This window comes from Microtus pennsylvanicus, chromosome X (genome assembly GCF_037038515.1).
Source record: "Microtus pennsylvanicus isolate mMicPen1 chromosome X, mMicPen1.hap1, whole genome shotgun sequence".
NCBI classification, from domain to species: domain Eukaryota; kingdom Metazoa; phylum Chordata; class Mammalia; order Rodentia; family Cricetidae; genus Microtus; species Microtus pennsylvanicus.
Genome location: NC_134601.1, coordinates 19,160,046 through 19,179,993, shown reverse-complemented (window position 1 = coordinate 19,179,993; position 19,948 = coordinate 19,160,046).

Sequence of the window (19,948 nt, the reverse complement as noted above, 5' to 3'; positions counted from 1 at the left end):
CTCAGAAGGATATAATACTACCTAAGTAAACAGGATGTGCATTGTAAACAACTTGCAAAACTCTAGAATTGACAGACACCTCTTGCTGCCTGGACAGTCACCCAAAGTTCTTCTGTAACATTGGGGCATCCATCTTCAATTTACTGGCCCATAGTATCCAGCAGACTTTTCAGTGAAGCAGGAAATTTGAAGATTTGTTCTGTCTTGTACTGACAAAGTTCATCAGTTGCTTTCCTTCTGTGTCCTGTAGAATATCTGGCAGACTCTTTCATGAAGCAGGAACCCTGAAGGACTGTCTCACCTTCTTTTGGCAAGTTCAGCAGTCTATTGGTTATCTGTAATCATTTTCTGATCAGGAAAGTATTTTTTTAAAAAATGATAAGTGGGCATGGCTAAGACTAATTCTGTGGCTTTGCCTGTTAGCTCTGCCCCATCCAACAGGGTGGAGGTACATTCACCAACCCTGCAAGCCATGCTCACCACCCCAGCTCCAAGGATACAGCAGCTCTATGCCACCATAAAGCAATTTGTAACACACTGCTCACAAACCCCATTTAAGTGCTCTGTAACAGGACCAGCATGAACCAGGAAGCCAGCTATTAAAGGAGTCATGCAGTTTTTGCTGCTAAGACTGAGTCAGAAAGCCTTCTCTGAAATGAATCATGCCTCTGCTTGCCTCTAGCAAACAGAGCCCACCCAAGAAAATACTGATACCAAGAAGCCATGCTTAATTCTGTTCTTTTGTGTCTAGAATTCCTTCCCAAGCTCTCTCAAGTTTTAAGTGGCTGTAGTTGCCCCCATGTTGGGTGCTATTTTGTAAATGGAGACTGCTCATTCATTTCCCAACCACCCAGACCTGAATAATCACACAGAAACTATATTAATTACAACACTACTTGACTTATTAGCTCAGGATTCTTATTAACTAACTCTTACATCTTAACCCATTTCTATTAATCTGCATATCACCACAACGCTGTGGCCTACTGGTAAATTTCTGGTGTCTCTCTCCTTTGGCAGATGGCATCTCCCTGACTCTACCTATTTTCTCTATATATCTTTATTCAGATTTCCCACCTGGCTTTATTCTGCCCTTTCTTAGACTGAAGCTACTTCATTATTAATCAATGGTAATATAACATATCCACAGCACAAAGAGGGGAATCCCACATCATCTTCACTTATCTTTTATTTCACACACTTAACCCTTAGTCTGATTTTCCTTACTATGCACTTTCTTCTTCTTAATGGTGGGACCAGTTCTTTCCACATTTTTATGTGTATAATTCTGGTCTATACATATACATTGAAATATTTTCTTCTAGTTGGCAACAACATTATTCTGATTTGATGCTTTTTACATAGAAACTCACTAATTTTTAACAGCTCTGGCCTGCACATCAGGCTTAAAAAGCTTTTTATGTACGTTGTGGTTATTTATTTCTTTATTTTCAATCTACTTTTATTTTATGTGTATGTATGTCTACCACACTTATGCCTAGTGCCTGCAGAGGCCAGAAGAGGGTGTCAGATCACCTGGAAGTAGACTTATAGACAGTTGTGGGCTACTATATGGGTGCTGAGAACCAAATCTGGGTTCTCTGCAAAAACAGTAAGTGCTCTTAACTTCTGAGGAACAACATCAGGCTGGCAGATACACATAAGGAATATGTCTAATATCTAACAGGGGCTACACAATCTTTTCAAGCATACATGAAACAGGAAAGTATCATGTGGTAGACCACAAAGAAAAGCTCAATTAATTTTAAGAAGTGGAAACTTGATAACATTTCTGTTCACAATGTAAAGAAAACAGATTGACCAAGAAAAGATAATAAATAGCTCCTTCCTGGAAAACCTCCTATTGAAAACAATATAAAATAAAATTCCCCTTATAAAAGAATCTTGAGTTAAGAAGGAAATTAACAGGTGCCTTTTTTGTTTGTTTAGTTACTTTTTTGAGACAGAGTCTCATTCTGTATCACAGGTAAGCTTGTCTCAAAGTCTTAGCATCATGCCTAAACCTCTTCAAGTGCTGGGATTACAGGCATGAGTCTGAAGAACAGATTTTTCTCACCTTGCATGAGGTAATGACAGTTTTTATTTAAGCAAGCTCCATTAAAAGAGATGGGTCTCTCCCATTCCCCAAAGGCCTGGTGCTGCATCTGCCCCTGCTCTTTGTCATCGGGTAGCTTTGAACCCTATTCTGTACCTGGCTAAATTGTGAATCTATCAGCAGCCAGCAGAGTCCCTAAGAGGTGCTGAGGAGGATCCACCTAATTCCCTTCTCCCAACTGAAGTCTTGATTATAGACTCTCCAAAATGACCATCAGAAATATTTACAGGTGAAGCCAAATAATCAGTTTCTTTTTCCACAGGGGAAAACAACATTTACAATTGAAGAAATCAAGAATTTGGAAAAGACTTATATGTCTGTTACAGTGACTTCAGGAAGGCATTTGATAGCATTTGTCTATCTGGGAGGAAACCTCAGTTCAAAGGAGGGAACTATTTCAGATGTCAAGAGGCAGCCAGAGATTGTGAGGGCTGCATTCCAGGCACTAGAAAAGGTTTGGTCAGCAAGAGACACAACGACAACAACAAAATTACAAGTATGTGAGACACGTGTCTTGAGCTGCCTTCTTTACAACTCCGAAACCTGGACAATGAAACGCTTCTCAGAACAGCACCTGAATGTGTTTGAGATGGCGTGTCTCAGGAGGATTCTAGTGTCACACAAAGAGATCAATCAGCTGTGCAACAATGACATTAAGAAACATCTCCGTCTGCTGGGTGGTGCTGGTGCACGTCTTTAATCCCAGCACTCGGAGGCAGAGGCAGGTGGATCTCTGTAAATTTGAGGCCAGTCTGTGCTACAAGAGCTAGTTCCAGGATAGGCTCCAAAGCTACAGAGAAACCCTATCTCGAAAAAAAAAAAGAAAGGAAGGAAGGAAGGAAGAAAGGCGCAAGATGAAGGTGAAGGCGTAAGTCAAAAACAATCCCACACCAGTTTAGAATTGATTAATAGAATGGTTATTTATTTAAAGGGGAAAAAACTTACAGATCACTGTCCCAGACAACAGCCCTCTGTGCAATCAGGAAGGGAGTGTAGTCGCTGGAAGAGGAGCAGGAAGTAAGAGAGAGTGAGAAGGGAAGTGGCCACTTTTTTGAAGGGAGAGAGACAACACCCCAATGGGCTGGTATCTCAGCGGCTATTGGCTGGAGGAGCAGAAGGACCTCCCGCAACACCTCCCCCTTTTGTTTAAGTAAGAGAGTTCTAAACCTGCTACAAAATTATATACAATAAGTACAAATATCCTATTCTAACTAGCTTAGGTCTTGTATAATAAATAGCTTGGCCAAGTCATGAGTGGAAAGTAACTACATTTATATAGTCTTCAACCCCATCGAAGATCTGAGAAGGGAAATAATGTTACCTGAGTAATTAGGAAGTACAATCAAACAACTTCCAAAACATGCAACAAATCACAGAGACAACTAGCTACCTGGGCAATCACCCAAAGTCACGTTTGCAGCGTTGAAGCAACCAACTTTGGCTAAGGCCTAACATAACTGGTAATTTTCAAAGGCAAGCAACTTTTCAAAACTATCTTACCCTGTCTTGGCAGGATATGACAGTCCTGTTTTATCCATTGATGCACGCTTTGTATCTCTGTCAGTGGTTGAGGTATGGGCATTTCTTTGCCCCAAGGCCAGTACTGCCAAAAAGAAAGGCTCCAGGTGGAGTGTCTTTGGTGCTCAACATTCTCTCAGGAATAGAGCGGTGTTGCCAGGAGCAATTGTGTCTCACTACCACAAAACTCTGAGTTAGATTAAAGGCCATTTTCTACAGCTCTTTGAAGAGGTTGAAGATTTTCTATCTATACTGAATATAATCTCTATGTATCTAAAGAACCTGATTGTCTAATTATAAATGACAAACTTAGAATACTATTGATCTATATAATTCTCAATACCTATCTAACTTAAAGACTAAGACAATAAATGACTGTGAAACAAATGAGGACAATGACCTCTAAATATAAACAATTTATGACATGTTAAACTTTTTATTGATTTTTTTCATATATATGAGATGGCTCAGTGAGTAAAAGGCAGTTGCTACCAAGCCTTACAACCTGAGTTTGATCTTCAGAACCCACATAAGTGAAAGTGCAGAATCTACCCACAAGTTGTTGTCTGCCATCCATGTGAATGCTATGACATGTACACCCTGCTACACAAATAAGATATAATATATATTATATAAATAAAATATAAATATATATGTCCCATATTTCTAGGCTACACAGCTATATTTGTTTTCTTCCTTACTCTTTCTGTCTTTTTTTGAGACAGAGTCTTATGGAGCCTAGGTTGGCCTTGTATTCCTGATCCTCACTCCTAAGGGCATCAGCAGGCCCAGTTACCTTGAATTTTTCACATTTTTGCAAATCTCAAAACAAATCCCGGACTGAGAATGTGGTCAGTGGCAGACTGCCTGTCTAGCATTTGAGGGTCTGAGAACCAAGAAGTAGAACTAGAGTTCAGAATTTAAACTGCTGTTTCAGTATCAACTATAAGGAGAACTTTCTAAGATGTGTTCTTTGTATTTCTTTCAGGAAATGTGAATCCAAGCAACTGGTGGGGTTGAGGTAGCTCAATGGCAAAGCTTTTGTCTATTTTTGTGAGACCCTGTATTCACACCTTAAAAAAGATATAATAATTGGGATGGACATGTTATTATTACCAGCACTTGGAAATAAAGCATGATGTGGGATTCCCCTCTTTATGCTATGAATATGGTTTAATACCAATGGTTAATAAAGAAGCTGCTGCAGCCTATAGCAGAGCAGAAATGTCGTCAGGCTGGAAGAGATATAGAGCGAGAGTAGGCAAGAGTCAGGGAGATGCCATATAGCTGCTGAAGGAAGCAAATACCAAGTAACTGCTAATGGAGGCAAATGCTAGATCCTTACCAGTAAGCCACAGCATCGTGCCAATACATAGATTAATAGAAATGGGTTAATTTAAGATATAAGAGATAGCTAGGAATATGCCTGAGCCATTGACCAGTGTTGTAATTAAAATAGTTTCTGTTGTGATTATTTGGGTCTGGGTGGCCAAGTTATGAATGAGCAGTCTCCACCTACAAAAGCAGAGGCCAGAAGATAACTAAGTTCCAGGACAAGTAAGTATATACAATAAGATCCTGTCTCAAATTTTAAACAGGAGACAGAGAAATGATGACAGTGAGATGATCATGGGAATGTTAATGCTTTACTACTACAGATACTCTGGAGAGCCACTAGAGCAATGGTTTGCTTTTATGGCTTGTGATATAAGCATGAAGCTTTCAGATTGCACTGTTTAAAAATGTCTACATTATTATTCACCCAAAACATTTCCACATTCCTATCAAGTGGTGGAGCCTCTTTTGCTTATCTGATTTTTCTGCTTCTACCTCCCAAGTGCTGGGATTACAGGTATGTGCCCCACACTAGGTTGTTAGTTATTGTTTGGTTTTGAGACAGGCTTCATACTCCCTATGTACCTGGAGATTACCTTGAATTCCTTATCTTGCTACCTCTACCTCCCAAGTATATCACATCCAGCTCAACCCTTGTGTGCATGTGCTCATGTGTGTCTGTGACGTAAACTATAGTTGATCTATCAGAAAGGAATAGCATGATATTTACCACGTGTGATTGAGACATTAGGAAGAGGAACCAGTGGATAAAGTAAGTACAAGAGTGTTGAAGGAGCTGTGGGCTGTGTTCCACCCGGCTCCCAGCCGCCTGACTAGCTTATGCCCCGAAATAACAACACACAAATTGTATTCTTTTAAACACTGCTTGGCCCATTATATCTAGCCTCTTCTCGGCTAACTCTTGCACCTGGAGTAGCCCATTTCTAATAATCTGTGTAGCCCATGAGGTGGCTTACCAGGGAAGATTCAGCATGTCTGACCAGGTGGCTTACTTCATCGCATCTGCCTGGAGAGGAGAGCGGCATGGCATCTGTCTGAGGTGTCTTACCTCACTTCCTCTTCCTCCCAGCATTCTGTTCTGTTTACTCCACCCACCTATGTTCTAACCTATCAGGGCCAAGCAATTTCTTTATTAGCCAATGACCTTCCTCCATCACAAGAGTGCTATTGTAGAGCTTGGTGACTGCACTTAGTAGCAATGTGTCCTATACTTGAAAGGTGCTAAGACCTAGATTTTAACCAAATCTCTCTGGAGGGATACATTGCTCAGCCTAGATATAGTAGGGAGGGCCTTGATCCTTCCTCAAAGCAATGTGCTAGATTTGGTTGACTCCCCCTGGTAAAACTTACCTTCTCCGAGGAGTGGATGGGGGTGGGGTGGGAGTATGGGGGGAAAGTGGAGGGAGCAGGAGGAGGGGAGGGAGTGAGAACTGGGATTGGTATGTAAAATGAGAAAAGATAGTTTTTTTTAAAAAAAAAAAAAAAAAAAGAAAAGAAAAATAAGTATGTGAATTGGTACACTATATACCTATGTCAAAATGTCATGTTGACTGGGAGTAGTGGCCCATGCCTGTAATCTCAGCACTTGGGAGGTAGTGGCAAGAGGATCAGGAGTTCAAAGTCATCCTCAGCTATACAGTGAGTTTAAAGACAGACTGGCATATATGAGACCCTGTCTCAAAATAAAAATCATGTTGTGCTACATAATTACTTACTTGTTGTTGTTCTTTTGTTTGAGACAGGGTCTCACTATGTAGCTCTAGCTGTCCTGGAACTCAGTAGACCAGGCTGTTCTCACAGAGATCTGCCTGTCTCCCAAGTGCTGGGATTAAAGGCATGAACTACAATGCCCAACTTCATAGTATTTTGGGGGGGGGGGTTTCAGGACAGGGTTTCATTGTGGTGTGTAGCCCTGGCTATCCTGGATCTCACTCTATAGACCAGACTGGCCTCAAACTCACAGAGATCTCCCTGCCTCTGCCTCCCAAGTGCTAGGATTAAAGTCGTGCACCACCACCACCCAGCTCTCATAGTTTCAGTTACTGTCAGTTTAAAAAAAATCCCCATCTAGGGAAAAGATCTTCACTAACCCCACATTGGACAGAGGGCTAATCTTCAAAACGTACAAAAAAACCTCAAGAAACTGGTCATCAAAAAAAAAAAACATTAAAAAAAAAAAGCCGGGCGGTGGTGGCACACGCCTTTAATCCCAGCACTCGGGAGGCAGGCAGGCGGATCTCTGTGAGTTTGAGACCAGCCTGGTCTACAAGAGCTAGTTCCAGGACAGGCTCCAAAGCCACAGAGAAACCCTGTCTCGAAAAACCAAATAAATAAATAAATAAATAAAAAATGGTATACAAACCTAAACAGAAAAATCTCAGCAGATGAATCTAAAATGACTGCAAGATACTTAAGGAAATGCTCAACATCCTTAGTTATCAGAGAAATGCAAATGAAAACAACTCTGCGATCCCATCTTACACCTGTAAGAATGGCTGAGATCAAAAACACTCAATGACAACTTATGCTGGAGAGGTTGTGGGGAAAAAGGAACACCTCTGCATTGCTGGTGGGAGTGCAAGCTGGTACGACCCCTTTGGATGTCAGTGTCACAATTTCTCAGAAAATCAGCAAACCACCTTCCTCAAGACCCAGTAATACCACTTTTGGGTATATATCCAAAGGATGCTCAATCGTGCCACAAGGAGATGTGCTCAAGTATGTTTATAGCAGCATTGTTTGTCATAGCCAGAACCTGGAAACAACCTAAATGCCCCTCAATGGAAGAATGGATAAGGAAAATGTACATTTACACAATGGGTACTACAGAGCAGAAAAAAAAGTAATGACATCTTGAATTTTGCAGGCAAATGGATGGATCTAGAAAACATCATTTTGAGTGGGGTAATCCAGACCCAGAAAGACAAATATCACATGTACTCACTCATAAGTGGTTTTTAAACATAAGGCAAAGAAAGCCAGCCTACAAACCACAATCCCAGAGCACTTAGAAAACAATGCGGACACTAAGAGAGACTTGCATAGATCTAATCTACATGGGAAGTAGGAAAAGACAAGATCTCCTGAGTAAATTGGGAGCATGGGGACCATGGGAGAGGGTTGAATGGGAGGGGAGAAGCAGGGAGGGGAGCAGAGAAAAATGTAGAGCTCAATAAAAACAATTTAAAAAATTCCCATCTAAATTGGGTTATGGCGCTACAGGTCTTTAATTCCTGTACTCAGGAGGTAGAGGCAGGTGAATCTCTGTGAGTTTGAGGCCAGAGTGAGTTCCACGATAGTCAGGGCTACACAGCAAAACCCTGTCTCAAGACACTGTCTCTAAATAGCTAATTATTTTCTAATTAATTAATTAAATCATCCCTCTTTTAAGTTGCCTTTTCCCCCCAATATTTTGTCACAGAGATAAAAACAAGCAAATTGAATAATACTACTATTGCTATGAACAGTATATAATGTCTACTCCTGCTATGAACAGGCTATACAAAAATTATGATTTAGTCCTGCTTTCAACTCTTTCACATTTACTTCTAGAAGTGTCAATACCATTGACAATCTACTGATGTCAAGTTTGCCTCTTTTGAGACATTAATATTGTTTACATCGATGACTTTACTAGTTGATCCATCTGCATTATTTCTTGGTGCACATTTGAAAGTCAAATGACAACTTTAGGGAGGTTGGGGAGGTAGCTCAGAGGTTAAGAGCACTTGTTACTCTTCAGAGGATCTGGCTTTGGTTCTCAACATTCACATGGCAGCTCAAAATCATCTCTAACTCCAGTACTAGGTGGTCTAATACCCTCTTCTATTCTCCACAGGCACTAAGCACACATGTAATACTGATATTCACAATGACACATCTTCATACAGTGTAAACAGTTTTGTTTTGTTGTTAATTTGTTTTCTGAGACAGGGTTTCTTTTTTAAAAAAAATATTTATTTATTATGTATACAATATTCTGTCTGTATGTAGGCCAGAAGAGGGCACCAGAACTCATTACAGATGGTTGTGAGCCACCATGTGGTTGCCAGGAATTAAACTCAGGCCCTTTGGAAGAGCAGGCAATGCTCTTAACCACTGAGCCATCTCTCCAGCCCATGAGACAGGGTTTCTCTGTGTGTCTTTTACTGTATCCTGGAACTCACTCTGTAGACCAGGCTGCCCTTGAACTCAGAGACCTGCCTGCCTTTGCCTCCCAGAGTGCTGGAATTAAAGATGTCCCACCACCACTCAGCTTTGAAGTTTTATGTTATGTGCATTTAATTTTGAAAATGTATTTTCTAGACCTAGGCTATTCTAGACCTACCTAACATTCATGAGGCACTAGGTTCAAATTCCAACACTGAAAAAAAAATGCATTTTCAAGTGAAATTTAGACCCAAGGATATTGCATCAAGGAGTCTTTGGGATATAATTACAAACAAAAGTGACAGATGGAAGTCCAAAGCCCTGAGGTAAACCTTATTCTGGCCACTTCCTACCTCCATGAACTTGAAGGACACTCAGCTTCTCTAAACTTATTTTCTTTGAGTGTAAGTCCACAATCACTGTAAGCTGCTACCAGTGTGGCCTAGATCCCCTCATCAGTAATATGGCCAACAAAAGAGGAGGGCCTTCCTCCTTACAAGAGGCAGAAGTAGTATAGGAAGGCCTGCCTTAGTGTGTAATTTGATTGCTTGTCTCACTATGTAGCCCTGGCTATCCTGGAACTCACTCTGTAGCCCAGGCTGGCCTCGAACTCAGAGACCCACTAGCCCCTGCCTCCTGAGTGCTGGGATTAACAGCGTGTGCCACCACACCCAGCTTAGTGTACACTTTTATTAAACTATCTAACTCACCTCCAGCAAAAAGAGGAAAGTGAGGCTCTGAGTTCTCAGGAAGCTTACCTAACACCTCTTATTACTGAATTAGCAGAGATTAATCTCAATTGTTTCATACATTTATTGGAGAGGCACTGAAGTTCCACGGTACATGTCAGTCTTTTCCTTCTACATGAATTTCAAGAATTGAACTTAGGTTGTCAGCCTCGGCACTAGGCACCTTTATCTTCCAGGCAATATCATTAGGCCAAATCCAACTTCTATAAAAAGATAGTTAATAGGATTAGGGATATAGCTCAGTGATAGAATGTTTACTATTCAAAAATCCCTGGGTTCAACATCTAGTGCTGTGGCTAAATATACATAGCATGAACTTACCATCCTAACCCTTGGAAGTGTGCATACAGTTTGGTGGCATGAATTATTGCTGTGAGACAATGGTCTGTACCCTGTCACTTGTATTTTAAATAAACACTGATTGGCCAGTAGCCAGGCAGGAAGTATAGGTGGGGCAACCAGGCAGAAAGTAGAGGCAGGGCAATGAGAACAGGAGAATTCTGGGAAGAGGAAAGCTCAATCTGCAGTTGTCACCCAGACACAGAGAGGAAGCCAGATACAGAGCAAACAAGTTGTGACTGCCTTACCAAAAAAAGGTACCAAGCCATGTGGCTAACATAGACAAGAATAATGGGCTAATATAAGATGTAAGAGTTAATAAGAAGCCTGAACCAATAGGCCAATCAGTTTATGATTAATGTAGACCTCTGTCTATTTCTTTGGGACTTAACAACTGTGGGGACATGGCAAGACAGAAACCTCAGTCAACAGAATGGTGCCCAAAGTGGGGCTGACCAAATCCACTTAAAAACCTGAGAGAGCTTGGTAAATTATTCTAGACAGAAAAGAATAGAGTTAAACACAGCTTCCTGATAGCAGCACTCTCTCGGGTGAGCTCTGCTTGCTAGAGGCAAATACTCTCATTTAAGAGAGATTTCCTGACTCAGCTTTAACTGCAAAACCTTGAAACACTTTCAAGAGGTCTTGCCACAAAACACTTAAATGGTGTTGATGAAAAGCTGACTGCATACTTTTGGGTGGTGGCAGGGTCCTTAAAATGCCATAGAGTTGTGGGAATAAACATGGCTCTGGCCCGTACCTCAGCCATGTGGCTGGACTCTCAACCATCAAAGTCACTGCTTTAATACTAGCCATATCGCTTAGCAAATTAAAGTCTCATGTGTTCAGAAAAAGAGATATATACAGTAAAGATAGATTCAAAGACAAAGAAAACCCCTAAATGGTTTACTGTGTGTTTAAAAATATATGTAGGCTTGGAGGGGGGGAAGAATAAAGTCCTTAAAAGAAAAAAAGAGAGTAGTTAGGTGTGGTGGCACACGCCTTTAATCCCAACACTTAGGAAGCAGAAGCAGACATATCTCTGTGAGTTCAAGGACAGCCTGGTCTACAGAGTGAATTCCAGGACAGCCAAGAGACACAGAGAAACCCTGTCTCAAAAAGCCAAAAATTAAAAAGAAAAGAAAAGAAATTGAGGTTAAAATAAAGTCATGTAAAGATGAAAAATACACAGAGAATCTTGATACTGTATGCTATTATGCTCTCTTTGAATTGTTTGAATGCTGAGGAAGAAGCAACAGCTGCTAAAAGATATTTGTTTATAAATGTTGCTGAATTAATCCAAGACAGGTATTTTGAAAATGCTTTGACTTTAAAATTTAAGTCAAAAAATATGTTACTTTGGAAAAGAGGTTTTGCTTTGTTTGCACAGGAAATGAGGGACTGTGGATTCATTCTGCATTAAAAAAAATCAGGTTTGACCAAGGAAGACTCCCTGAAAAATCTCCAATAGGAGGAATGGCCCAGATATCTGAGTTCTATATACAGAATAGTTCATAGATTGCTGCCTGAGATGATCAAGCCTCACAGGATACTCCTGTCAGGACTTGATCATAAGTCTAAATTTCCTTTAGGTCCCCATAAGATTAGCAGTGCCCCCAGTCAGCAAGAAGTAGCCTGGAAAACTATGCCCACGTTCCCAAAAAATATATTATAGATGTTTGTCTTTGTTTAGAATGTTGGTTGCAAATTGTTATGGATAATTGTCAGGAGAAAAGCTAAACAAAGGAAATTTAATTCAGAGTTCTTGTTTTAAAAAAGGAAGAAAGTGCTGTGGGACAATGGTCTTTACCCTGTCACTTGTATTTTAAATAAACACTGATTGGCCAGTAGCCAGGCAGGAAGTATAGGTGGGGTGACCAGGCAGAAAGTAGAGGTGGGGCAAGGAGAACAGGAGAATCCTGGGAAGAAGGAAGTTTCAGTCTGCAGTCATCACTTAGACACAGAGGAAACGAGAAACAGAGCAAGCAAAATGTGACTGCCTCACAGAAAAAGGTACTGAGCCATGTGGCTAACACAGACAAGAATAATGGGCTAATATAAGTTATAAGAGTTAATAAGAAGCCTGAGCTAATGGGCCAATCAGTTTATGATGACCTTTGTGTATTTCTTTGGGACTGAGTGAATGTCGGAACTAGGTAGGATAGAAACCTCAGTCAACAAATTATATTCACAGTGCCATGCAGCCCTCACCACCATCTAGAGAACTTTTTCATCTTTCATTTCCTTTTTAGGCTTTTGAGACAGGAGTTTAGTCTGTAGTCCAGTTTGGCCTCAAACTCACTATGAAGTCCAGGCTAGCCTTAAAATTCATGGCAATCCTCCTGCCTCCTGAGCACTATTAAGATGTAGAATATTATTTTAAGATGTGTTACATTTGTTTATGCTCTGAAACATTTGTTCAACCATGTAAAAATGTGTTGCTTTTGCTTGTGCTACATTTGTTTAACTATGTGAAGCCATGTTACTGTGCCTGTATAAACACTTGGTGGTCTAATAAAGAGTTGAATGACCAATGGCAATGCAGGAGAAAGGATAGATGGGGCTGACAGAGAGAATACATAGAAGGAGAAATCCAAGGAGAGGGAGATCTAGGAGCAAGAGAAGTAGAGGACTCCAGGGGCCAGCCACCCAGCTACACAGTGAGTCATTAAGTAAGAAGGAAAGAAAGGTATACAGAAATAGAGAAAGGTAAAAGCCCAGAGGCAAAAGATAGACAGGATAATTTAAATTAAGAAAAGCTGGCTACAAATAAACCAAGCTAAGGCCAGGCATTTATAAGTAATAAGTCTCTGTGTGTATTTATTTGGATGTTGGGTAGCAAGGCCTCCAAAAGAGTAAGAATAAAAACAAACAACAACACTGAGATTCTAGGTGTGAGTTAGCAACCCAACTTGATCTCTTTCATCTCACAAAACTGAAACTCTGCCCATTAACCACTGATTCTCCCCATCTCTTCTTTTACTCTCTGCCACCTACCACTCTGTGTGTCTCAATCTTAGTGCTCTAGGGATCTCCAGAAGTAGCATCAGAACAGTATTTTTCCTTTTGTGCCTGACTGATTTCACCGAGAATGGTATCCTTAAGGGTTATCCCCATTGTGAGAATTCCCAGCCTTAAAAGGACATATAGGAAGTCTTTCAGGAAACTTCTCAGAAGTGTGATTGCTATATCATGGGACACATCTATTTAATTATTTGAGGCAGCCTTGTGTTCAGTTGGAACATGCAACTTGCTCCTGCATGGTTTAGAAAGCCCCATTCCTGTCTGTCTCCCCAAACCCTGCCTGCTCAGAGAATCTCTGAACAAAGGAAAGGTGTTAAAAAGCCCCGTTCCACTTGAAGGCTACTGCAACTTCCTCTCCAGCAGTTACCAGCCACCCAAGTCCCTGCCTAAAGTACTCAGTGTAATACCTGATTCTGTGTTACCCTCTAGGTACAGTTCGCGGGCCACTGTACCATATGCGAGTTGGGCAAGGGCCTGGAGATTGAAAGAACAAATAGAGAGACCTGGGTCATTTGAAAGGAGATCAGCCGAATGCCATTTATTCAACCTTGGGGAAATCCTTATATACCTCGCTGCTGCACAAGGATTTCTGCCCAGGCAGGTGGGAAATTACCACGCCAAAGATGGAGTCAACAATGCCTTACAGCTGATCACCAGGAGGGGCAGGGGGAGCACAGGAACAAACAGAATGCTTTAGTTAGCTGGCTGACCAGAAACTGTCCTTAAGATGCACCCCAGGAACAAGGGTAGACCCGGGCCCTACAACTCAGCTTTTGATCATACTTGAACACAACCCAGCTTGTGGCAGACACATCATCACCCCTCGCCCACAACTTATAAAGTCTCTCTGATGTCATTTGTGAGTGTGTCTTCTCTGGCCTCAATTTCTGGGACTAGAGAACCTGTCTGGGAGTTGCTTTGGTCAAATAAATCTGTTTGATGTGGGAGTGTCATATCAATCTGTTGCTTTCATTGGTTAATTAATAAAGAAACTGCTTGGCCTGATAGGTTAGAACATAGGTGGGTGGAGTAAACAGAACAGAATGCTGGGAAAGAAGAGGACGTGAGCTCAGACGCCATGCCTCTCCTCTCCAGGGCAGACGCAATGAAGCTCCAACCCAGGATGGACGTAGGCTAGAATCTTCCTGGTAAGTCACCACCTCGTGGTGCTACACACATTAATAGAAATGGGCCAAGCAGTGTTTATATGAATACAGTTTGTGTGTTGTTATTTTGGGGCATAAGCTAGCCAGGCGGCCTGGAGCTGGGTGGCAGGAACGCAGCCCCGCAGCTCCCTTCAACACCTGTTGTTATACATTTTCAATTCAACTTGATCTGGCTTACTGTGTCAGTAGAGAAACCTATTATCAGAGGACAGAAAACCTATTTACCTTGATTTAAATCTGAGGCAATCAAACAAAAAGCAATTTGAGGTCACCCCACCAGCTCAGTACATGGTAAATCCTGTAGCCACACCAGGGCTAGAAACTTGGAGGCAGATATTTCAGTAAGCCCTTTGGGAAGAGGTTTGGCATCTTCTGCCTAAACTTCAGTGCTCTCCCCCATAAGCACCAGGCAGGCAAGGGAATGGACCCAGGAATGCTGCTTGAACATGAGTGGCAAATAAAGACTGGTAAACACACATAAAAAATACTGACATGGTAGATACCAATCACAGAGTTTACATTACAGGTGAGAAAGGGGCAAGAAGGGAGGTATGTTGGGTTTCTATGGGTTGGGAGGGCAAGCTTGAATACTCAATCTGCAAGGATTCATGTCTTTTTTTTTGTTGCTTATTTATTGATTGATTGTTTTTTTTGTTTTTCCAGACTGAGTTTCTCTGTGTAGCACTGGCTGTCCTGGATTTCCCTCTCTAGACAGGCTGGCCTCAGACTCAGAGACCTCCCTGCCTCTGCCTCCTAAGTACCGGGATCAAAGGCATGCACTACCACTGCCTAGATGTTGTTTACTTTCTATCTATCTATCTATCTATCTATCTAGTTTGTATTTTATGTACATTGGTGTTCTGCCATTCATGCAGTATGTCTGTGTGATGGTGTCAGCCCCTGTAACAGGAATTGTAGACAGCTGTGTGCTGACATGTGGGTACTAGTACTTGAAGCCAGGTCCTCTGGAGGAACAGCCATTACTTCCCAACCACTTAGCCATCTCTCCATCCCCCAATTTATTTATTTTAAGACAGGGGCTCATGTGTCCCAGGTTAGCTTCCAGCTGCTTACAGAGCTGAGGATGACCTTGGACTTTTGATCTTCCTGTCTATCTCCAGAGTGCTAGAATTTCATGTGTATGCCACTATTCCTGATTTATTTGGCACTAGGGATAGAACCCAGAGCCTTGTGCATAAAGATTCATGTCTGTACTGGCTAGTTTTATGTCAACTTGACACAACCTAAAGTCATCTGAGAAGAAGGAACCTCAATTGTGAGAATGTCTCCATAAAAATCTGGCTGATAGGCATTTTATTAATTAGTGGTCAACAAGGTAGAGCCCAGGCCATTGTGGGTGGTACCATATCTGGGCTGGCAGTCCTGGATACTCTAAGAAAGCAGGCTGAGCAAGTTGTGAGGAGAAAGCCAGTAAGCAGCACCCCTCCATGGCCTCTGCATCAGCTCCTGCTTCCAGGTTCCTGACCTGTTTGAGTTCCTGTCCTGACTTCCTGTGATGTGGAAGTGTAAGCCAATTAAACCCTTTCTTACTCAACTTGCTTTTGTCATGGTGTTTTATCATAGCAATAGTAACCCTAACTAAGACAACATCAGGAAAAAGGATCTGAGCCACACTGGCTGAGCCCCTACTGAAAGTTAACCCAAATTTCTATTTATGCCTTTCCACGTGACTCATGGCTTGTTACATCGTTTTCCATATATCCTGCTTCCTCTGAGACTGGCTGGCATCTTCCCTGACTCCTCCCTTCTTCCCAGAGCCCTCTGTGTCTGACTGTCCCACCTATACTTTCTGCCTGGCTACCGTCAGCTTTTTATTAATAAATGAGGGTAATAAATACTCAGTGTACAAAAAGATTATTCCACAGTAGTCAGGACACTGGAGAAAAACTGAGAACAAAAATCAAAAGAGAAGCTGACAATGGAAGAAACTACCAGAAAAATACAAGAAAATTAAAAAGACTGGGCATGCCAGATGGTGGTGGCACCTGGGAGGCAGAGGCAGGTACATCTCTGTGAGTTCAAGGCCAACCTGATCTACAGAGCAAGTTCCAGGACAGACAGGGCTACACAGGGAAACCCTGTCTCAAAATTTAAAAAAAGAAGACTAGGCCTACCCCCACACCCACCAGGCCCCTGATTTATCAAACCCACAGTAGTCCAGTACTGGCATCAAGATGGCCTCAAGCCTACTAGCTACAGAGATGTCACTTAGCAAAGACATCCCACCCAGAATGGAGGATGCTTGCCAGCACAGAATGCCAGGAGTATAAAAATAGATCAAGTCTGAGGAGACACCTGGGCTGAAACCTGTGGTAACAGGAAAGAAGCGTTCCCCAAACACATTACTATTTATGGACTTGCTTGAGGACAGAAACTGCCTTCTTCATATTATCTGGGGCTTCTATCATTAGAGACTTTCAGATGAAGGGTAAGGCCTTACATTACCTAGTTGATGTGCCAGGCATTAAGGGCAGAAAAACCTATTTTGTGCCGGGCTATGGTGTAGTGTGTAACCATCTCCTTTTTCTTGTGAAACATGATCTCAAGACAATAGTGATAGTGACTTCTTTGGAGCAATTATGTTTGAGAATAATTGTTTGAATGCTGAAGTGGAACACGGGGCCTCCTGCGGAGCATACTCTGTACTGAAATCTCAGTCTTGAGAATAACTATATTTTTAAAAAATATTTATTTATTTATTATGTATACAATATTCTGTGAGTATGCCTGCAGGCCAGAAGAGGGCACCAGACACCTCTACAGATGGTTGTGAGCCACCATGTGGTTTCTGGGAATTGAACTCAGGCCTTTTGGAAGAGCAGGCAATGCTCTTAACCTCTGAGCCATCTCTCCAGCCCCGAGAATAACTGTATTTTTAAAAGAGATTTATTTCTACTATTTTCTTTATATTTATTTATTTACTTGTTCTTGTTTTCAGAGATAAGGTTTCTTTGTGTCACACCATGCATGGCTCAGAATGGCTCAGAAAGCTGATCCAGAAAGATCAGTACTTCAAGGCCTGCTAGTGCCTCATAGGAGATCCAGGCCAGCATAGGTAACTTAGACTGTATCTCAAAAACAAAAAGAGATATCTACAAAGTAATGTGGGATGACCTTCTGTATATGTGTTGCTTTTACTGGTTGATTAATAAAACTGTTTTGGTCAGTGGCTAAGCAGAGTAAATTTACATGGGAAATCCAAAGAGAGAGAGAGAGAGAGAGAGAGAGAGAGAGAGAGAGAGAGAGAAGAATCAAAGTTATGCCATGCAGCTGTTGAAGGAGAAAGATGCCAGAACATTATTGGTAGGCCATAGCCTCATGACAATACATAGATTAATAGAAATGTGTTCATTTACAATGTAAGAGCTAACTAGGAATACACCTGAGCCATTAGCCAAGCAGTACTATAATTAATATAGTCTGTGTGTGATTATTTGGGTCTTAGCAGCCAGGAAACAAAAGCACAGTCTCCATCTACAACAAAACCAAATAACAAGCAGTAGATTTTTAAAACACAGTTGGGTGAAAAAGATGGCTCCAAAGTTAAGAACACATACTGCTCTTCCATAGGACCCAAGTTCAAAACCCCAGCATCCATGTTGGTGGTTCAACTACACTCCAGGGAATCCAAAACTTCTAACCTCTGTGGGTCAACACTCATTTGTGCATACTTACACAGACTCGTACACATAATTAAAACTAAAATAGATATCAAAAAAGAAAACATGCTGGGTGGTGGTGAACGCCTTTAATCCCAGCACTGGGGAGGCAGAGGCAGGTGAATCTCTGTGAGTTCAAGGCCAGCCTGGTCTACAGAGCTAGTGCCAGTACAGCCAGGGATATTACATAGAAAAATGCAAAAAACAAGCAAACAAATAAAAAGAAAACACATTTGTTATCATATAAGAGATAAAAACTTAATGTCTATAATATAAAAAGAGCTCCTGGTGCCCAGAACATCCCTCAGTTGGTAGGAAAGGGGTAGGAATGGATCTAGTAGGAGTGGTCTGCCCAGCATGCATGGAGTACTGGGTTCCATTCCTAGCACCAGATGAAGAGGTGTGATGGACAGCCATAATCCCAGCATACAAGAAGTGGTGGCAAGAAGATCAGAACTCCAGGTCATCTTTAGCTACACAGTGAGTCCTATGTCAGCCTGGATTACCCTGCCTCAAAACAAGCAAATAAAAAGAATGACTGCAAATTGATAACAGAAGAAAAACAAAACAAACAAACAACTCTCCACTAAGGAAATTTCTAGAACAAACTGGAAACAGACAAATGTACATTCACCAGTGTAACTGGATTTTTCTTTGGGCCACCAGCTCACAAAAAATGACATGGAGACTTATTATTAACTATAAAAGCTCAGACAATAGCTTAGGCTTGCCCCACTAGTTCTTATAACTCAAATTAACCCATATCTTTTAATCTATGTTCTTTTACGTGGCTCAGTTACCTTTTCTCTGTACTGTCATGCTGTTTCCTCAAGGTCTGGCTGGAAACTTCTCTTTTCTTCTTCCCAGAGCTCTCTCTATCCAGAACTCCTGTCATACCTTCTGCCCAGCTATTGGCTGCCTAACTTCTTATTAAGCCAATCACAGTGACACATCACACAGTGTAAAGGAATATTCCACAACACACCAGTGTGTCTACCTTCATGTGTGGGCTGTTAGTCACAAATCAAACTTCCACCTGAGATTGGCATGGCACAAAAAGAGCCCCCCTTTCTTTCGGGTAAGAGCCAGAGGCAGTGCCTGAAGTTACTGGTAAAAATGTGAATTGTGAAAGTTCTGGGAAAACTGATACGTGGATGGGAAGCATAGTTACTTGTCCACCCACCTGCAATCTGCCTCCTTCTACTCAAGGAAGTGGTACTACATACAAGATACAGGGGTGATACACGCTGTTTCCAGCACCATGTGTCTTTAAGGCAAATTGAGATTAGAGGCACAGTTGCTAGGCATGTGGATCCTTTGAGTCAGTGACAAAGACACTGTATGCTTCTTAAGACTGCATGCATGCCAGTCAACTGTGAATGATATGTGTTATGAGGTTTTGGAAGTCATTTTAGGTGGTTGTGGATAATGTTTAAATTCTATGCCGTTCATTTCCTTGCCCTATGAGCCTGTATCACCTACACAATCAGAGCAGAAACAATAAGACTTGTTTTTCTGTTTAAGACAGGGTCATGCTATGTGTTCCTCGCTGGTCTCAAATTCTCAGTCGTCCAGCCTCGGTCTCCTGAGGACTGGGATTCCAAGCTTGTATGCCATGCCCAGCCAAGAAAACATATCTTTCCCCTGGGAAGAAAATATTCAGCAATAACACCTAAAAGCACTTTTTCAGGCAGAGATTGCTGGCCCCCATTGTAGACACCTGGCCTTCGGATGGTCTGGGCTGTGACTTTCCAAGCCAAGTAGAAGCACTCCAGTTTCAGTTTCTTATTCTGTAAAGTAAGAAAATTGTGCAGATGTCTTCTGAGATCTCCCCCCACTATCTTAGGAACC